Source organism: Bison bison, unplaced genomic scaffold, assembly GCF_000754665.1.
Source record: "Bison bison bison isolate TAMUID 2011002044 unplaced genomic scaffold, Bison_UMD1.0 scf7180017864349, whole genome shotgun sequence".
NCBI classification, from domain to species: Eukaryota; Metazoa; Chordata; class Mammalia; order Artiodactyla; family Bovidae; genus Bison; species Bison bison.
The window spans coordinates 543521-554258 of NW_011494921.1; positions in this window are offsets into that span (position 1 = coordinate 543521).

Here is a 10738-nt window from a genome sequence, read left to right on the forward strand (position 1 = left end):
TAAATTGCCTCCCTTTTTTCCTAATAGCATCAGGCGGTTGAACAGCTTCATCCAAGCTCCTGGTCTGCGACTCGGACCCTTTCCTGGGGCAAAACCCTGTTCTGGGGCAGAGGAAGTGGGCCCTGTTGGGAAAGTCATGCTCTTCCCCCGCAAGCTGTGGCTGCTTCTAATTAGACCCACCAAAAATGCCTCTGAGGACAAAGACTTTTATAATCAATAGTACATTTCATGAGCTTAATTATATGCTTATTTTAATTAGTTACCTTATATTCATTAATTCACTAATTTTATACATGCATCTTACATTTAACTAGCCACCCAGGCTCAGATCCCACAAGAAGAGTAAGGAAAGCCTGCCAAGAAAGTGCTGATGAGCAGTCTCAAGGCTCTTCCCATGGGTCCGGGCTAGACCTGTGCCACTGAGAACTGCATTGCCCTGAGAGCCCACAGAGACGCACCAGGTGGAGAGAGAGAGAGCCATGCTACTGTCAAACGGGAGCTTGATACTACCCACTTAAAACACAGCCACAGCCTAGAAGCTGAGCGTTATGCTTTACTCAGTGGAAATTTTTAAGACTGGTCCATCTAGTCAAGGCTATGGTTTTTCCAGTGGTCGTGTATGGATGTGAGGGTTGGACTATAAAGAAAGCTGAGCGCCAAAGAATTGATGCTTTTGAACTGTGGTGTTGGAGAAGACTCTTGAGAGTCCTTTGGACTGCAAGGAGATCCAACCAGTCCATTCTAAAGGAAATCAGTCCTGAATATTCATTGGAAGGACTGATGCTTGAAGCTGAAACTACAATACTTTGGCCACCTGATGCGAAGAGCTGACTCATTTGAAAAAACCCTGATGCTGGGAGGGATTAGGGGCAGGAGGAGGAGGGGACAACAGGATGAGATGAATGGATGGCATCACCAACTCAATGGACATGAGTTTGGGTAAACTCCGGGAGTTGGTGATGGACAGTTCATGGGGTCGCCAGAGTCGGACACGACTGAGCGACTGACCAACAACAAATCCAGGAGGCAGCATCTCAAGTAAGCCTGAGAGAAAGGCTCCAGGAGGTGAGGGCAGAGCCAGGTTATATGGAGGTTTTGCAACAAAAGGCAGGTAGTCTGAACGTCAAAAGAGCATCATTAATTAAAACCAGATATCCCAAGTTGAGGAATTGAGCGCTCTTGCGTGTGTGGGAGGATGCAGGAGTCTGGGCTCCCTGAAGTCATTCCTTCCGTGTGCACCTCCTGTGTGGAGGCAGTTCCTGTGTTTTTCCACATCCCGAGCTCCCGTGGGGCCCTCTGGAGGGCTGGCTGCAGCCTGAGGACCGCTGGACGGTAGGCGTTCCTGTCCTTCCTGAGTGCCCTTAGGGCTCGCCGGCTCACGGTGGAGGGCTGCAATACCGATGTTGTGACGTCCTTGTTCACTGATACGGTGGGAGATATTCCATTTCTCAATACCCAGAGCCAGCCTGTGCTCAGACCCCGCTGCTCCCATTCCCACAGTGTAAGCTGGGAACGTTTGAAAGCTCTGGATGCATGATGTCAAATCACTCTCCAGAGCCTTGTACAGAGTATCATCAACAATCATGCAAAGGAAACAAATCTCACAGTTCTTGACGGCCAATATATTCATCTTTGACGGTCCTTTTCTAAACAGGCTTTGGACAAATTGTGAGATGCCACCCTGAGCTATGAATTATAAATTATGAAACAGCTAATATGTCTCTCGTGTTCCTGTCCTTGCTGTTGGAGTTTCTCTGCTCCCACAATGTCTAACTAACAACCTTTAGCCCCACGGGGCTACCGATCCCCTGAAATGTGGCTAATCCAAACTGTGATGTACTGCTAGTGGGAAATACAATCCAGATTTCAAAGGCTTAAGCTCAATAAAGGATAGCTAATTAATTTCTTATATGGATTGCATGCTGAAGTGATAATGTTTTAGATATATTGGGTTGAATAGGAAATACATAATTAAAATAAATTTTACTTGTTTGGCTTTACTTTTTTAAAAATATGGCCACTAGGAAATTTAAAATTAATACTTGGCTCACACTTGTGGCTTTTGCAATTTTTCTACCAAACAAACATTCTATTGGTATCCATTTTTCATTTGAATCCAGAGAGCGGTAGGCCAAGATTCCTTCACAGCTGATTTCTTAATCTGTGCCTTTTCTTGTTCCTACCCTGAGGCTACTACCTCAGACAATTTTCAAGGGGGTTACAGTAAAACTGCTTCTTGTTTTTGAAGCCCTGTTTTACAGTTCGTGGAGAAGGAAATAGCAAGACACTCCAGTAGTCCTGCCTAGAAAATCCCATGGACGAGCCTGGTGGGTTACAGTCCGGGGGGTCCCAAAGAGTCAAATGCGACTAAGTGACTAGAGAAAGAAAGAAAGTGAAGTTGCATAGTCGTGTCTGACTCTTTGGGACCCCCTGGACTGTAGCCCACAGGCTTATCCATGGGATTTCCCAGGCAAGGGTACTGGAATGGGTTGCCATTTCCTTCTCCAGGGGATCTTCCTGACCCAGGGATCAAACCTTCGTCTCCTGCGTTGCGGGTGGATTCTTTACCATCTGAGCCACCAGGGAAGACCAAGTGACTGCCTTTTTTTTTTCCTTTACAGCCACGAGAGCAGAGAGCTTTAGTTTCTGTGGGGCGCCAGTAGAGGGAGCCCTTGCCACACTTAGACTGACAAATTGGGCCCTCCGCACAGCCAGTTACTTCAACGGCTGGTTAATTGCTTTACAGACACATTGGTTTAACCAAGAAAATTGATTAATTCATACCGAATGGGAGAATTTCCTTAAATTTGAAGATGGTCCTGCATTTGGGGACTGCTTCAACAGCCAGAAAAATTATTAAAAGGAATAATACTAGTTGAACTCCTTTTCTTTTTTTCGTAAAACTTTGAATTTCAATTTTAAAAATAATTTGAATTTCCCTTTCAGACCTCTAAGATACTGAAGAATAAAATCTGAAATTTCCTGACGTAACTACTTTATTTATGAAGTAGCTTTATCCTTTGTCATTTGTATAAAATATTTACAACAAAAGGGTAACTTGGTAGTCAATATTTAATGTCCTGCCATAATTAATGTTCTTAATGGAAGTTACTCTCCTGAAGCTAATTGTGCTCGGGTTCTGCTGCCCCTCAGAACCTTCTGGAAATGTTTGGATAATAAATTACTTTAATATGATATTGCCATTACTCAGAGTTCTTGCTTGAGAACAACAGCAACAACAACAACAAAAATCAGACTTTTTGTGTTTGAAACAAAGGAGAGGGAATTAGGTGAAAGGACATCTGGACCAGGAGGGAACTGAAGGGAAGCCCAGAGGATCCAGCTCAGGAATTAAGCAGGAACCAAAGGAGACCAGGGCTTCCCTGGCGGCTCGGATGGTAAAGAACCTGCCTGCAGTGCAGGAGACCGGGGTTCCATCCCTGGATCTGGAAGATCCCCTGGAGAAGGGGTGCGCACTCGTTTTCTCGCCTGGAGAATCCCATGGACAGAGGAGCCTGGTGGGCTACAGTCCCTAGGGTCACAAAGAGCCGGACACGACTGAGTGACTGACAGAGGAGGTCAGAAACGTCCCCTCTCACCCACCCAGGGCCACAGCCACACACAAAGCCATTCGCCCCACTGCTGGTGGGTTGTGGAGTCTGACTTCACTACTTTGGGCCACCTGCTCTGGATTCAAAAGCTTAAACAAGAATACCCAAGCTGAGTTTGTAAGTTCACATGCTCTGTCCACCTGGCTGTGCCCCAGCCCCTCCGCAAGGAGGAATTTCTGCCTCTGCTCGGGCCGTCTGCGTGTCGTAGGCGGAATTGTGTCCTCCAAAGATAGGTGTGTTCAAGTCCTAACCTTCAGCACCCATGAAGGTGACCTTGCTTAGACATAGGATCTTTACGGATACAATCAAATTAAGATGAAGTACACAAGGGGACAAAAAGTGGTCACACTGTGTGGTGATAGATGTTAACCGTATTTACTGCGATGATCGTTTCACAGTGTATACAAATATCAAATCATCAGGGGCTTCCCAGGACTTCCCTGTAGCTCAAATGATAAAGAATGATCCCTGCGTGGGGAAGATCCTCTGGAGAAGAGAATGGCAACCCACTCCAGTATTCTTGGCTGAAGAATTCCATGGACAGAGGATCCTGGTGGGCTACAGTTTGTGGGGTCGCAGAGGCGAACACGACTGAGTGACTAGCATACATGGGCTTCCCAGGAGGCACTGGAGGCAAAGAACCTGTCTGCCAATGCTGGAGATGCAAGATCCCTGGGTGGGGAAGATCCACTGCAGGAGGAAATGGCATTCCACTTCAGTACTCCTGACTGGAAAATTCCACAGGCAGAGGAACCTGGCAGGCTACAGTCCATGGGGTCACACAGTCCATGGGAACACGACTGAAGCAACTTAGCGCGCGCACACACACACACAGACACACACACATCTTGTGTGCCAGATACTAATATAATGTTATATGTCAATGTATCTCAGTTTTTTAAAAATTCAGAAAAAGTCATACTGGATTAGCGAGCCCCTAAATCCAAAGTGGGTGGTGTCTTTAGAAGGAAAGGAAAATTTGGGGACAGAGGTTCGGACATGAAGAGACCACGATGTGGTAACAGAGGCAGAGACTGGAGCAGTTTGTCCAACAACCGAGGAGCGCCCAGGGGCATGGACACCCAGATACCAGGAGAGAAGAGAAAGGACCTGCCCGGAGCCTTCAGAGGCAGCGTGGCCCTGCCAGCACTTAAGATACTTTTTCTTTTTGATGTGGACCATTTTTTAAGTCTTTATTGAATTTGTTGCAATGTTGCTTCTATTTTACGCTTTGAGTTTTTGCCTGCAAGGCATGTGGGATCTTAGCTCTCTGCCCAGGGATCTAACCTATGCCCCCTGCACTGGAAGATAAAGTCTTAACCACTGGACCACCAGGGAAGTCCCATCTGCCAATACCTTGACTGGGACCTCCAGCCTTCCAGCACTGTGTTAGTCATTCAGTCGTGTCCAACTCCCTTCCATCCCTGGGACTGTAGCCCACCGGGTTCCTCTGTCCATGGGCTTCTCCATGCAAGAATACTGGAGTGGGTGGCCACTCCCTTCTCCAGGAGATCTTCCACGGATTTAACCCAGGTCTCCTGCATTGCAGGCAGATTTTTTACCATCTGAGCCACCAGGGAAGCCCCACCCCCCGCCCCCGGCAGCCTTCCTGGTGCGAGAATAAAATCTGTTGCTTGAAGCCACAAAGTCTGTCCTGTTTTATCACAGCAGCACTAGGACAGGAAAACACTTAAAAATAAAGGGTGACTTTGGAGCTGAACCGCCAAAAGCCCCAGTCACAATCTTCTGCTTTATGTGCTTAGACTTTTGATAAGGTTTCTTTTGAATTATTGATTAATGTCTTTCCATCCATCACAGAAATATTCCAGACATAACAAAGAACCAGGAAGTCTACAGACTGACTGTATTTGGATTTATTCACAGAAATATGTGAATTAATTTGTGAATAAACTCTTATGTACAATGAATAAACTCTGGAGATAAAGATAATGCGACGCCACTGGTCCCAAACGTAATGGACGTGGGGCAGAGGGAGAGGTGACACCCCACGGTCCCCAGGGGCTGCCTTCTGCCACGAACATGTTCCATCTAGCACCAACCCAGCTGGCTGTGACTGTCGAGAAAACCGAACTTTATGTGGACACATTATCCGGCCAGGCTCACACATCCAGTGTACGACACCCGCTTTTCTTCCCTGTGTTAGGCTAAGAAACGTCCATGGCAGAAATGAGCTGATGAACTGATTGTGCAAGAAGAATCCTCTGTGTAATTTCTGTGCACAAACCACGTGGTCAGCACCATCCAGTCCCACGCCTGGCCTGAGCTTCCCCTCCTTTGCTGCCGAAGGTCAGCTCGAGAGCCCCTGCCCGTCAGGAGGCAGCCTGGTCCAGCCGGAAGCGACCTCTTCTTCCTCCTACAGCATCTGCTGCTGGTAACACTCAGCTCACACTTGTCTCCAGGGACTGTCTACCCCGCTCCCTCATGAGAGGAATGGACGATAAACTCTGAGAACAGGAATCGTGCTTTATACAAGGAGAGGCTGGGAAAGGCATCGCAGCAAATACAAATCAGTGAGAATCAACAGGAAGTCCCAGGTTCAAGAACAGAGAATGACAGATGCTCGAAAGTGGAGTAAATGAACTCATTCGGAGTTGACTCCTGAATCCAACATCACTGTGTAAAAAGTAAAGGGTTTCTAATTTTGCACCTCACGAGACCACTATTGCTCCAAACAAGATGAAGCAAAGAGGTGAGGTTGCAGGAAAGCTGCCTGCTGTTCTGTGTCCGAGAAAGAGGAAGCGGCATCCAGCAGCACCCAGGGGGGCGAAAATGCAGAAGCACAGTGCAAAGGGGTGGCGCCGTGCCAGGGCGGCGGCGAAAAGAGGAGCGGGAAGGAAAGATGGAGAACAGTGGCGCTGGAGAAGATTCATCCAGTCCACACTGTAGCCCTTCAGGTTAATTTTGGGGCCTGCTGGAGCCAATCTAATGAGATCAGGTGTCAGAAGTAACCGTAAGATCTGAGTAAAGATTTTACAGAGGTAACATCCAATACCTTTGTAAAGTAGTGGGCTCCTGCTGAAGTCCAGTAACACACTTTCCTAAAATTTCATACCTGATCACCATCTCTATTACAAAAGAGCATTATGCTGTCTACCACAGAAACTGTAGACTGTTATGAAGTCTATTTTATTTTCCCCAAGGAATAATGCTACACTTTGGCATCAAGTGGTTCACGGAGGTAAAGGTAAAAAACACCGCCATCTATTGAAGGCCCACAGTGGGCCTTAGACATTATAGTTCCTTATCTCTTACCTTTGCAGAAACCTTGTAAAGCAGGAATGTTAGTCCAGTCTTAAAGGCAAGAAAAGGCCAACTTGGGCTTCCCTGGTGGCTCAGACGGTAAAGCATCTGCCTGCAGTGCAGGAGACCCAGGTTCAATCCCTAGATTGGGAAGATCCCCTGGAGAAGGAAATGGCAACCCACTCCAGGACTCTTGCCTGGAAAATTCCAGGGACTGAGGAGCCTGGTAGGCTACAGTCCATGGGATCGCAAAGAGTCGGATATGACTAAGCAACTTCACTTTCACTTTCACTTAAAGGTAAGAAAACCAGGTTTCAGAGCAGTTAAGTGCCTGTCCTTGGGTCTCACCTCAAAAGCTCTAATACTTAATGTTACTCCACAATGCCTCAACAATCTGGCAAGAAACAAAGGTACATCTGGAATCCACAGTCATTTCAGGGACAGTATATTTATGCTACGCTTTGAGGGATTGGTTTAAGGCAATAAGAAATTTCAGAGATGATCTAGCTCATCGTCATCACAATTAAACAAACTAAAAAGAACAGAAACAAATAATGACTCTCCTAGAGTCAGAAAGCAATGGAAGGGCATAGCTGAGCACACACCTGGATCTTCTGATGAAACCACACTGAGTCTCATTCCAGCTCCTCTCCTAATGCTGAGAAATGCTAGGAAGCTGTTGAGCGGGAGAGTTGGGATTAGAACCCCGATAGTCAAAGCTTAATGCCCAGAGGGAGCTCTTCCTACCACACAGCGGTGTGCCGAGACCACACAGAAAAATTACAGCATCTCTTTTGGCATTTCTCAAACATATTTGTGTTGTAATACCCATTACTTAGACATCAGTGCACAATGCTCACCTTTTTCGTTGGGAAAATTTAGAAGGAGCTTGGAGGGTGAGATGCCTTTCACGTAACAGTCAGCTCAGTTTAGATTTGTTGATTGACATATTGTCCACTTGGATCAATTACATGATACTTTACACTCTAGGGTCTTTGAAGAGAGCCAACTTCTAAACAAGTTCATGTCTCCATCCCTCTCCAAGGTATATATTTTCCCTGACCTGAATCTACTCGGTAGGGGCTTTTACAATATCCCTCTTCTGGAATTCTCACTGGCACACTGAAGCCACTTTCTTTGGGGCGTATTCCTTGCCTCAATAGAAGTATATACTTTCTCTTTTAAGAGAGAACCTGAACTTTTCACTTCTGCCAAGTCCCACCATAAAACAGGTCCTAAAAGATGAGGAGGGAAAGCTGGACTTGTCGGTCTTTCCGCACGGTCACTTGTTTTAGCACGCACACTAGCTCAACGTCTCTACGATAGTGTCTGTAACAACCAGCAAATACTGATCATCCCACTATGTGGAAGGCACTTGTCATTAACACCCAACCTTCCGCTCTCTCCTGTGACTCTCATAGACCTAAGTGGTCTCATTGCAAAATCGATCACAAAACTGCTTCTCAGGCTGCTGCTGCTGCTTAGTCACTCAGTCGAGTCCAGCTCTTGTGGCCCCGTGGGCGGTAGGCCACCAGGCTCCTCTGGCCATGGGCCTTTTCAGGCACGCCTACTGGAGTGGGCCGCCATTCCCTTCTCCAGGGGATCTTCCTGACCCAGGGATTGAACTCACGCCTCTTTACACATCCTGCACTGCAGGCAGATTTTTTCCCGGGTGAGCCAGTGGGAAAGATTGCTGTTAGTTGTCCTTTGTGTGTTTCTGAGCGTCTTTTACACTGATAAAGACAAGGCTCCATTGCACTAGATTGGGTAAGCCTAGGAACCCTTCAAGGATACCAGGGGTGAAGGATGGAATTTTCCAATGAAAAACACAGCCGTTTTGCAACTTCAAAAGCATCACTGGCCAGCAGTTTCCCTTGGGAGTAGTTTGTCTGGCATAGAATCCTTCATTTTCTCAGCATGACCTTAGGATGTTATTCGGTAATGAGATCATCTGGCAACCTTGAGCTTTAATACAGTGAAATTAAATAATTGAATTGGCTGTGGTTTTTAACCTATCCTTACTCTTCCAAGGTGGAATCTGGCCAATATTATGAATAAATGCTTGAGCTGTCAAAACTCCCATTTTGTAATTATAATTTGAATAATGTTAAAGGACAACTCCCCTCAGTAGCACAGAATGTATTTTATGAACAAATGTAAATTCCTTTGTCACTTCTAAAGTCCCCTCTCCTGGCACAAATCAGACCAGGAATGGTCGTTGCAGACGGTCAACATTTCTCACCACTTGTTTTTAACTCATAACGCCTACATTATATTTAGTATCCATTTTTCCCTGTGAAGATTGCTCTCTGCTTGTTAACTGCTGTTTTTCAAACTATACCAGAAGTTTTGGGGAGAAAGGGCCAGATTTGACTTTTCCTTTGGGTGTATTTCAACATCAAGTTCAGGCCTGCCTGCACAACGGGAGCGCAGCCTGTAGCGGTTGGTCGGGGGCTGGAAAGTGTGAGGGTCAGGGTTAGGTATGTCACCAACTCGACTGCCTCCTCGTTAAGTCTCCGTGAAAAGTGCAGTGAAAGTGTTAGTCACTCAGTTGTATCCAACTCTTTGTGGCCCCACAGACCCACTATGGAGTTCTCCAGGCAAGAATACTGAGCTGAGCAGCCATTCCCTTCTCCAAGGATCTTCCAGACCCAGGGATAGAACCTGGGTCTCCTGCATTGCAAGCTTACCCTTTACTGTCTGAGCCACCAGGGAAGGCTTTAAAGTCCCAGGGGTCACCTCTGTTGGGTCTTCCCAGATGGCACCAGTGGTAAAGAACCGGCCTGCCAGTGCAGGAGACTCAGTTCCATCCCTGGGTCGGGAATATCCCCTGGAGTAGGAAATGGCACCCGACTCCAGTATTCTTGCCCGGGAAATCCCATGGGCAGAGGAGCCTGGTGGACTATGGTCCCTGGGGCCACAAAGAGTCCGACACACCTGGGCATACGACGTGTTGAACTATGTCCCACACGTGTAAATAAGCATTCCATCCCACATGCTTTGATTCCAAATACCAGCACAATTACAAGTGGAATTTAATACAAGTGTGAAATATCTTAACAAGTTAAGGTGTTGACCTCAAGATGCATTGATACAGCAGCTCCCAATAAAGAATTTTTTAGGTTTGACAATTCTTAGTTTTTCATCTCACCATTGAAATGTATCCTTTTTGAAGCCCTTCTTTAAAATGGATAAATCACAAAGAAGCTAATTTTCAATCTTATGGTAGTCCAGGTCAAGTTGACCTTTACTCAGTTCAGTTCAGTCGCTCAGTCGTGTCCAACTCTTTGCGACCCCATGAATCGCAGCACGCCAGGCCTCCCTGTCCATCACCAACTGCTAGAGCTTGCTCAAACTCATGTCCATTGAGTCGGTGATGCCATCCAGCCATCTCATCCTCTGTCATCACCTTCTCCTCCTGCCCCCAATCCCTCCCAGCATCAGAGTCTTTTCCAATGAGTCAACTCTTCGCATGAGGTGGCCAAAGTACTGGAGTTTCAGCTTTAGCATCATTCCTTCCAAAGAAATCCCAGGGCTGATCTCCTTCAGAATGGACTGGTTGGATCTCCTTGCAGTCCAAGGGACTCTCAAGAGTCTTCTTCAACACCACAGTTCAAAAGCATCAATTTTTTGGCGCTCAGCTTTCTTCACAGTCCAATTCTCACATCCGTACATGACCACAGGAAAAACCATAGCCTTGACTAGACGAACCTTTGTTGGCAAAGTAATGTCTCTGCTTTTGAATATGCTATCTAGGTTGGTCATAACTTTCCTTCCAAGGAGTTAGCGTCTTTTACTTTCATGGCTGCAGTCACCATTTGCAGTGATTTTGGAGCCCCCAAAAATAAAGTCTGACACTGTTTCCA